This window comes from Hydractinia symbiolongicarpus, chromosome 6 (genome assembly GCF_029227915.1).
Source record: "Hydractinia symbiolongicarpus strain clone_291-10 chromosome 6, HSymV2.1, whole genome shotgun sequence".
NCBI lineage: Eukaryota > Metazoa > Cnidaria > Hydrozoa > Anthoathecata > Hydractiniidae > Hydractinia > Hydractinia symbiolongicarpus.
The window spans coordinates 19,188,250-19,199,427 of record NC_079880.1 but is presented as its reverse complement, the minus strand read 5'-3'; positions in this window follow the sequence as shown (position 1 = coordinate 19,199,427).

The window sequence follows — 11,178 nt, the reverse complement described above, 5'->3', positions numbered from 1 at the left end:
CCTTTTCTTGGAAAGCTTTTAAATGGAGGTGTGATTATATTGAGGCCTTTATTAATAGGAGAAACAGCTAGATCATACCCATCCAAAGATGTACAAAGCAAAATGTCATATCTGGTTTTTGCTTCCACGTTAGGATTTATGGTTGGACCTTGTGTTGTGCTTCCATTTGCAGAACTAAATATCCGTTTTGGTCAAATACGAATTTAGTATGGAAATATATCCGGCATAATTCTTCTGTCCGTTACCATTATTATACAGCTCGGTGTTATGTGTTTTGTGCATGATCTTTCTAGAGAATTTGACTTAAAAGAATCAGAATCCTGCAAGGAAGAGTTTTCTGAAAAGAGCGTAGTTCAAGGCGGTGATGGAATGAGAATACTAAAGGAAGCTTTACACTCAAAAATTATTTTGTTTATTTTCGCCATGTCATTTTCATGTTTCGTTCTCGGGCTTGCATTTGGTCGAAATTTTCCAGTACTGATATTGGACGTGTTATCAATGTCTTACGGGACTGTTGCAATCAGTTTTGTTTTCAGAAGTACTGCAGTCTTATTGCTGTGTCTTGCAGGTGCTAGAATCAAATTGAGTGGTGTACATATTTACTGCATTGGAATTTTAAGCCAGATCTCTTTTATTACATTACTAATATGTCAATATATATTTGTATATGTTCGTCTTAGCTTTGACACGAAGATCACACTACTAGTGTTGTACAATACTGCAGCGAGTTTTGCCGAATTAGGCGAACAGTTGTTCTTAGTCGTTGTATTTGTCAAGCTCGTGTCGTCGAAAAACCAAAGTTATTTAGAAGGATACGAGGGAAGCTTAAGCAGACGGCAAGTATTTTAGGTGGTCTTTTGGCACTGATGTTTCTAAAATACGTAGCCATATTTATAGCTATGGCTTTAAATGTTATCCTAACGTTATTCCTCTGCTATTTTAGGCATGATATAATGCATCCCAGTATACAGGTCTGAAAAATTCACGTGCGTATCTTTAGAGTTAATAGGAAATTATTTTTGAAAAGATTTTCGATGTAGAGATAACAAACCTCTTAAAGATGTGATTTGGGCCATTAACAAAGTCTAGAAATTTCAGTTCTCAACACGTAAGCCGTTAACATATTTGTGTGAACTTTTTAATAATAATTTCATATTTTTTGTACACAGAAGTATTAAATCTGTGTAGATAACCAATCAAAGAAAGAAAATTAATTTTACAATAAAAATAAATTTTGGTCAGTTCAAAGTTTAGCTTCACCGTGCGTCTTTTTCCTCTTTTCCTTTTAATACATTTTGGCCATGAACAAAATCTAAGTGGCTAAAAAAAATATCAATATCTTTAATTGACATTCTTAAGGTTTTAATCGTTTGGTCGATAGACATGAATTTTCTCACCTATTCACACCAATATTCATATCGTCAAAAACTGTATTTAAGACTGTTGTGATATTGAATTCTTGAACAGAGAAAAGAAATGATAAGCTTTCCACAGTAAAAAAAATCTTTATGGCTATACAGGATGAAAATAAGCAGTACTTACCAGTAAAAATAAAAAATAAGGTCTTTCACTTAGGATAACCGAGAATATTTTACGTGCTATAGTAGTAACAGCATTTAATAGTCTTTGTTGAAACTTCTTTGAACTTAAGAAATATCTATCATGACAATATTTTATCATGTTTTAAGTCCCTTTTTCACAAAATACTATGATATTCGAACGATGAATATGCTATGATGAGATGGCGCCAAATTTTAATAAATCAAACCTCAAAGATGTGATTTGTGCCATTAGCAAAGTAGATAACCAATCAAAGAGACAAAATTAATTTTACAATAAAAATCTTCTATATATGGAGGATCAAAAACTGATAACTGATAAAATATTGCTCATTTCAAAGTTTAGCCTGTAGTTACTTTTGTTCAATTTTTTTCTTTTTCCTTTCTATTATCAATGCGCCAAATTTTACAAAAAAATTGTGGTTTTACCGCTTGGTCGATAGCTATTAAAATCAATACATATTCAAATCAAAATTTATATTGCCAACAAAAACTGTTGTGACTGTTGTAAACATATTTTAATCGACGTCTCCTTTTCATTTCGACTACATGTTTTGTTTTTAATAACGATTTCATAAATTTCGCAAAAGTTCTTTTTTATTTACAGCAATGCTTTTTTTTCTACCCACATTGTTTTCATTCTCCACCACACATGCTGTACGTGCTATTTTAGAATAGAGAAAATCTGTTGGATGGAAATCGATAGAAATAAATGTCATAAAGTTCGTCCTCCTTAGAAGATCAGTAAACAAGAGGGATTGATCAAAGTATTCATTGAGTACTTTCTACTAAAGTATACTTAAAACAATTTTGGTTTGCTGGTGCGAAGAAAAGAGATTGCAAACCCATCTGTTGGACGGAATCGATAGAATTTTGTTCTAAATGAGTTTATGTTCAACATGTCTTTCTATCGAAATAACAAAAATAGCATAAGTCAAATTACACTTTTAAACAGGAACAATAAATTATGGAACTAAAAACAATGAAATCAGTTTATTGTATAAGTTAATTAAGAAGTTATTGGCTCTAGTTAATATGACCTTAATACAGTTGGACGGAACTGTTTTGAACGTATTTCTCTTTATCATATCAAATTAAGAAAAAAATTCTAAAAATCACGCTTAAAGTCGTGTTAAAGTAAACTTAATTTTCCGTCCAACAGATTTGAAAAAAGGTACATTAGAGAATTCTCTATTTATAAAAACATTGTTCGTGGTACCACTAGGAACAAATAGGACACTGCATCCATTCTTCACCTTCAATATGCTCATTCTCGCAGTAATTGCACAGATTATCGCTGGCCGAATGCATCACTTTATGGCCACACTGAATGCTATACTTACGAGTGAAGAAAGGTTCTGAATCCTCACTTAAGAAAAAAACTCGTTTTCAAAAGTGCTTCCTTGCTTTACACGATTTTCAAGGTTGTAGGAATTGGAGTAGCTTTGGCAACTTCCTCTGGCTCTTTCAAAAGATCTTCTTTTCACAAGAACAAACAATCGACATTTCTGATTTCAATTGCACACGAAGCAAATTCTTCAGGAGAATTTATCACAACAGCGTTTGACATAACTTTGCGGTGTACCAAATTTTTTATTGTTCCACCAATGCCATCCATAGGCTCTTTTCCATGATGAGCTTCGTTGTAATGCCACTCCAATTGCAAATCTTTCTGGAAATGGATAAGCAAATTGAACACAAATCTCGAACGAAATTTTGCGCTACATCCATCGCTGACAATATGAACGAGAGAAATTTGACGATCTAATTTTTCTCTAACGTGTTCAATCACTTTGTTTACACACGACATGGACGCCACCCCAGATTTATCATTCTACTCTGTTGTTACAGTGATTGACATCTTGCATAATTCTCCATCTTTGCTGTAATAAGCGCAAGCAGTGAAGAGGCTGAAACCTTTGTTACAAAGTAAGCACTCTGGATTTCATTCTGCTGCTTGCACTTGTAATTTTCGCTGTAGTCCCCTACACTCCTTAATATACAATTCTTTTTTTCTAGCTTCGATCGAAGCTCTAATACGATTTTCTCTGCCAGGTAAATATGTATTCTTAAAAAAAAAAAAAAAAAAAAAAAATAATTAAACGGGGTGATATTTTATTTATATTTAACATAATTGTGATGGTGTGGGGTCCACAACATGATTTTAGTACCTGATATCCTCGGTATGGACTATTGCTTTCCTTTTACAACATGTATTACCTAAGCAAAAAATTGCCAAATGCTATGTTATTTTGGTGAAAATTTAACCAAGAATTACATATTTATTCGTAGAGCTAGTATATATTTCTGCAACATTGTATCGATTCCGCAAAGATTTTGAGTACATAAAAGTCATATTGAAGAAGAACTACTTTTTTCATCACTAACATACTGCTTGGCAGTGGGCGGGATTCGATCCGTGGTACCCAGAACTGGGGGCGGCAGACGACCCAATACACTACGTGTGGCAATATGTAAATTTGTAGCTCAATATTTCTATTTTTTGCGACGTATAGTTGTCTTGAAGATAAATTGAGGCGTAAGATAAACAAAGAAGAAAAAATCAAAGAAGGTTTTTTTTAGCTGCATCCTCTTTAATTTTTATTCTTTTTTGTTTAGATTATCCGTTTTCGAGAATCATACTGTTACACAACAAAATTAATAGTCGCACCTCGAAAAAAACCCGGTCAAATAGGTGCCCTACTTACGCCCTACTTAACGGCTAAAAGAAACAAGACGTATAATATACGGCAACCAGCTTGCAAAACACAGACATTGACAGTCATAATTAATTTTGTTTCCAAACGAGTACCAAAATTCAATAAAATCAGAGTACTTCAGATGTCAAAATGTCTTTTTCGCTTAGTGCAACAAATTTTATCCAAATCGAAACATTTTTCACTTCGGTTCCAAATACACCTTGCCCGAATTGCATGACGTCAGACAAAATTTAAAAGTTGTGTAAACACTTCTCGTTTAGATTTTCGAATAGATCTATGTAAAATGAATAAAACCTGAAAGTTTTGAGTTTTAAGGATGTATTACACTGATTTTATTGGCATTTTTATGAAGTGCGTAGTTTAAAAATTTAACCGTGCTATAAAACTGTTCATAAATGTCACGCTGAAAATCTGGCTCAATATTTTCATCACCATATGTATAATTAGCTAAGTGGGAACCTTCCCTCTAAACACTTTTAATTACTGCCGCGAAAGTTGAAATGGACAATAACATTTACCTTCTCTATTTCTTATTTTTTTGCTTTTTAGGAAACGCATTGTCAAGCCTCAGACTGAAAAAAAATTGCGACTTTCCGATAAATCCTAACAAAAAAAAACTAGACTAGGCTAGAACTTATTTTCAAGGAAAAAGGTATCCTACATCTCAACTAACAACAACCGCCGAACGTCCAGCATCACAAACAACAACGGTCACTAAACAACCCGCATGCAAACCAACAGCGAACGCCGATCATCCCGCATCCCAACCCGCAACAACCGCCAAAGACCTTGTATCACGACCCAAAAAAGCGTACAATTTCAGCAAAAACCACAAAAAAATTATTTTGACCATCTTTCTACCGAGATAGTCCTCATGATTTTATATCTATCAATAAAGAATGATGTCGCTGCTTATAAACCACTGAAAATACTTGTTCGAGATTCCTAGCAATGATCCAACCAAAACAGAGTAGCGTCTTGCGATCGGTGTACCTGGACTTCTACAATAATGTTTTGGAAAGGTTGCCGGTTTATCAAAACAAAGAGAACGAAAGTGTAAACAAACTTTCTTGACATTTTAGTGATGGAAGTGCGGAAATCGATGATGTCCGTAAACCAATTGCAAACAAAAATTTGAAATTAGCTTGGTTTATTCTTGAAAAACACAGATAGTTGTTTTTATTTGATCGAATTTTTTGGGAAAAAGTTGGGAGTACTTTTTACCTAGGAAATATATACTGGGGAGTACTTATTTTCCGGAAATAAGTAGGGGTGAGTACTTGAGTACTTTTTTAGGGGAGTACTTTTTCCGGTGGCTCCGGCTGGGGTTCGAATCTACGTCACATACGGGAGGAGCTCAAAGTCAATGAAAAATGCCATTGTGGGACAGACACCTCAATTCCTTATCAATATCTAGTCTCTACGACCTAGATAATGAAACAACGTCCTTGATCTACAGACGTCTTTGCTTCTTGTTTAATATGTGCCAACATTTTTATTACATAGAAGGTTTCAAGTCATATTAAAACTCGAAAAAAATACAAATACAGATTTGTTATGGATTTATTTGACAAAACTCATCTGACCATCCGGACTTGTATGGAATCAATAACATTGTAATTTACATTCCACCGATGTTGCTATCGTCTGTGGTGGGGAGATATGCTGATTAAACAAAGCGTATAGAACTGATTCTTAATTATTCTAAACTTTCAGGCCATGGTAGGCAGCGTATTATACCTTATACCTCCTTATGTCTCTAATTTTTTCTTTTGTTGGGAAGCATTTTAAATGAAAATCATCCTAGGTCCTCCTATATTGTTCTTCCGTTTGCAGGACTCAATATCCAGTTTGGTCATGTACGAATTCAGTATGGAAATATATCCGCATAATTCCTCTGTTACCATTATCATCCAGCTTGGTGTTATTTCTTAGCACATGATTTGTCTAGAGAATATGACTTAAAAGAATCAGAAAGGAGCAATAAAGCGTCTTCTGCAACAAAAAGAGTTTCCGGCACTAATGCCATATCAGATTTAAAAACAGCTTTGCAATCGAAAATTATTTTATTTATGTTTTCTATGACATTTTTTTCTAGTCTCCTTCTCAGTGTTGCATTTGCTCGAAATTTCCTGCAATAATTTTGCAAAGTGTCAAAGTGAATTCTTTTAAGTCCTATATTTCGATAAATTCCAGTGCGCGGAGACAAATAGCAACCTAACTAATACGATCTTTTGTTGTTGTGCAAGCAGGGAATTTCAACTTAACTTTAGGCCTCATTAGGAGAATGTAATTAATAAAAAGATTTTATTCACACATCCGAACGTGTTAAATTATTTCTTTTTTGCATTGGAAGGTTATTAGCTACTCCATTGTATTGGACTTAGTAATAACAAGGATAAGGATTTCAAAAAAAATAAAATAAAAAAGAACGCTATCTATGCAAAAGAGACAGTATTTAAGCAGATCATCAATTACGAAGACACTCACAGCTTTATCTTCTTAAGCACACGCGCTTATCATGGAAGAGTTACTTGATATTAAAACTAGGAAGAAAAAACGACAAACAACCTTTCTTGTTTATATGCCAGTCTTCTTTCTAAGAGGACTAGAAAGAAGTGCAAATACAGCTACGCTATGGATTTATTTGACAAAACTGATCACAAAAGTTCATGCAGGTTTATATTATGGATTGATAAACATTGCAGTTTATATCCCACCAATGTTACTGTCTTCTGTCGTTGCGAGATATGCCGATAACAAGAGACGAATAAAACTGTTAATTATTATTTTTAACTATATAGCCATGATTGGAAGTATATTGTATGTCATACCTTTCTCTCCAATTTTTCCTTTTCTTGGACAATTTTTAAATAGGGCTGTGATTATATCGAGGCCTTTGATTGTAGGCAAAACAGCTAGATCATACCCATCCAAAATGTACAAGGCAAGATGTCATATCTTATTTTTGCTTCCAGGTTAGGATTTATGATTGGACCTCGTGTTGTTCTTCCGTTTGCAGAACACAATATCCGTTTTGGTCATGTACGAATTCAGTATGGAAATATCTCCGGCTTGATTCTTTTGTTTGTTACCATTATTATACAGATCAGTGTTATATGTTTTGTGCATGATCTTTCAAGGGAATATGACTTGAAAGATTCAGAATCTTGAAAGGAAGAGTTTTCCGAAAGACGCGTAGTTGGCAGTGATGGAATGAGAATACTAAAAAACGCTTTACAGTCAAAAAGTATTTTGTTTATTTTCGCCATGTCATTATCATGTAATATTCTCGGGCTTGCATTTGGTCGAAATTTTCCAGTATTGATATTGGACGTGCTATCAATGTCTTACGGGACCGTTGCAATCAGTTTTGTTTCAAGAAGTATTGCAGTCCTATTGCTGTGTCTTGCAGTGCTAGAATCAAACTGAGTGGTGTACATGCTCATTGGGTTGGAATCTTAAGCCAGGTCTCTATTATTGCATTACTACTATGCCAATATATATTTGTCTATGTTCGCCTCGGTTTTAAAATTAAAATCACACTGCTCGTGTTGTACAATGTTGCTGCTAGTTTTTCCGAAATAGGCGAACAGTTGTTCTTAGTTGTTGTATTGGTCAAGTTGGTATCGTCGAAAAACCAAAGCTATTTAGAAAGCATCGAGCAATACTTAAGCAGACAGCAAGTATTTTAGGTGGTCTTTTGTCATTGATGTTTCTAAAATACGTAGCCATATTTGTAGCTATAGCTGTTAACGTTATGTTACATTGCTCCTCTGTTATTTTAAGCATGATATAATGCATCCCACTATACAGGTCTGAATAATTCGTGTCTGTGTCGTTTGTGTTATTAACGAAATTATTTTCGAAGAGATTTTAGCATAGAGTTAACAAACCTCTTAAAAATGTAATTTGTACTGTTACCAAATTCTGGATTATTCAATTCACGATATATTAGATACTAACATACCTGTAAAGGTTTTTTATTAATAAATTCCCAATATTTTTTGTGCACAACATCATTAAATAAGATAACTATTTATGCTGCAATCAAAGAAAGAAAATTTATATTGTAAAAAAGAACTTTTACTGACTTTATGAGAATCATATAAAAAGTTTCAAAAACTTATACATCTTGGTTAATGCTGAGTTCTGTTAATGTTACTTTTGCTTAGTGTATTTCTTTGGCCTTTTTTATTGTCAATGCGCCAAGTCATTTTATTACAATCATGTTGTAATTGAAGTCTACTTTTTATTTTTGAGTACGTATTTTTATATTTTGCAAAGCTTTTTTTGTTTATAGCAATGTTTTTTCCTACCCAATTTGTTTTAATTTTCAGCCATTTATTCTGTCTTCAGCACCCACATTATCATAGACCTAAACAGAATAACGCGTGAATTATTAAACACAAACAGTTCAAAAAGTTATTACTATTTGTTGCAATTATTTTCTCAGGCTAGCTCCCCCTAGTTCCTATTTGAACTGTTTTCAATAGGGGTACTGCAGAAGCCGTTCTAGTGTCTTTAAAGCTCTTATTTAAAGCTCTCATTTGTGTTACTAAGTCATGCGAGCGCACCTAACACTCAGGTAGACAACCACCCAAAGCGTCAATCCTATTGTCATGGTGAATGCTGATCAGAAAGGACTTATTCACATTTTATGCTATTTCAGAGGATTGGACAAACGACCTTCTGCGCTGGAAAGCAAGAGATCTACCTGGAAGCCACAAATCATTAAGCGTGTTAAAAATATAGACAAACAAACATTTCAATCACATGATGAAGTAGTTAATTTAACTTCTACCCCCAATTTGGTCTGAAATGTACTGACCCACGTGACAAGAAACCTTTATGATGTAATCTTATAAGAAAATTGAGTTCGTCTAGAATTTTAGTAAATATTCATCCTTAAATCGGATGTTTGACCAACAATGTCGAATTTTAATTGATTGATTTTTGCCTCAGAAAATACCCATATTTTTGCCTATTTAACATTTTGACCGCTTTTTGAAACAATACTGGGTACCTCTTCCACAGCAGTAAAAGACCAAAATGCAGCACGTATTTTGTGACAATACCATAAGAAACACGAAGCCATATCCTATAAATAGCTTATGGAATTAAGATGGTCCGATACAATAGTTACAAAAGAAAAAGTTATTGAGAAAAGCCATATCCTTTCCGCTTAATGCATTGAGACTTTCAATGCCAGACACGGAAAGTATAAATTTTTGTATCATAAAATCAAAAGAAAAGAGTCAATGTCCTTTTTCTCTCAACAAATGAAATTCGAGATAACATCTGCGTTATCGATTTCCACAATATCGCACGAACGCCACATGCATTATCACACTGTGCTGAACATGGTTAGCAAAAAGCTGTGCAATTAAAAATCCTTTAATTGTAAAAAAAATTTCACAAGGATTTTAAGATCAACAAGATGCAGGAGCTTATCCTTTCGTTGTTTTATAAAAAATGAAATTTTGTTTTACATTTATTTTAGATGCATGTTTACACGTTGCTTTAATTGTGTAGACCTGGAAACAGCGATTACAAAAATGAAAAAGGATCATGTGCTTTTGGGAAATTGCTAAGGAGATATTGACGTTTAAAGGGTTTTGGATGACCTCATCTGGGCCGAAACGAATGGGTTCACCAACTTTAGGAACTCGGTCCTATTTTTATGCCAAGTGGTCTCTAGTTATCCACGCATGATATGATGTCAGTTATACTCACCCGTTTCCAAGTTATTTGACCTCAAATTTAAAAGTGCACTGCAGTGGCTTTCCTACTCTCATTTAATGAATTGTTGTTAGTCTAAATGCATTGTTGACGTGCCGTAAAGTCTAGACGGTTGCCATAAACAAGACATAAACACATCCATTTCGCCAATTACAGACAGACGGAAACACTCTTCGTATTTTTTTATGTAGAGTAGTCGATAAGACCCGTGGAGAAATCCACTGAGGCAGGATAAAAATGAAAAAGAAGCTTTATTTGAATTTTGGTGACGTCAGCAACTCATCCACAAAAAATAGTTCAGAGGCTTGTTTTCCATTGCCTCTATTGTGTAGAGCTTAAACTGCTGATCAAAAATGTATATGATCGTGTGCTTTTGATGAGCGGTTAATGAGATAGGAGGGCTTAAAACTTTTGCTGACGTTTGCAATGGCCCGTCAAAACTAAAAAAATTCTTTTTGGAAATTTGTATATCTGTTACTTTCATCGCATAGATCTTGAAACGCTGATCAAGAAAATGTATAGGATTATGTACTTTTGAAAAACGGTTGCAGAGATATTAGGGTTTGAAGATGTTTTGATGACGTCATTAGCCTGTTCATTCCGAAACGGATTTGGGGACCCAGGTTTGGGAAAGTTACCCAAATTGGTCCCTGGTGGTCCTTAGTTACCCACGCGGTGAAAAATTATTGACGTCACCACCTCATTTCTAAGTTATTTGGCCTCAAATTTTTAGGTGGATTGTAATGGCTTCATTAATTTAATATAAGCTATTGACGTTAAAGTAGTGTCATTTTTGTCGCGCCGTAACGACAGAAAATTTAACTTATTAGACATACGTTTTTTGGCGAAATCAAAGGAAAATGAACACATTCACTTTGCTTGTCACAGACAGACAGACAGACAGACAGACAGACAGACAGACAGACAGACAGACAGACAGACAGACAGACAGACAGACAGACAGACAGACAGACAGACAGACAGACAGACAGACAGACAGACAGACAGACAGACAGACAGACAGACAGACAGACAGACAGACAGACAGACAGACAGACAGACAGACAGACAGACAGACAGACAGACAGACAGACAGACAGACAGACAGACAGACAGACAGACAGACAGACAGACAGACAGACAGACAGACAGACAGA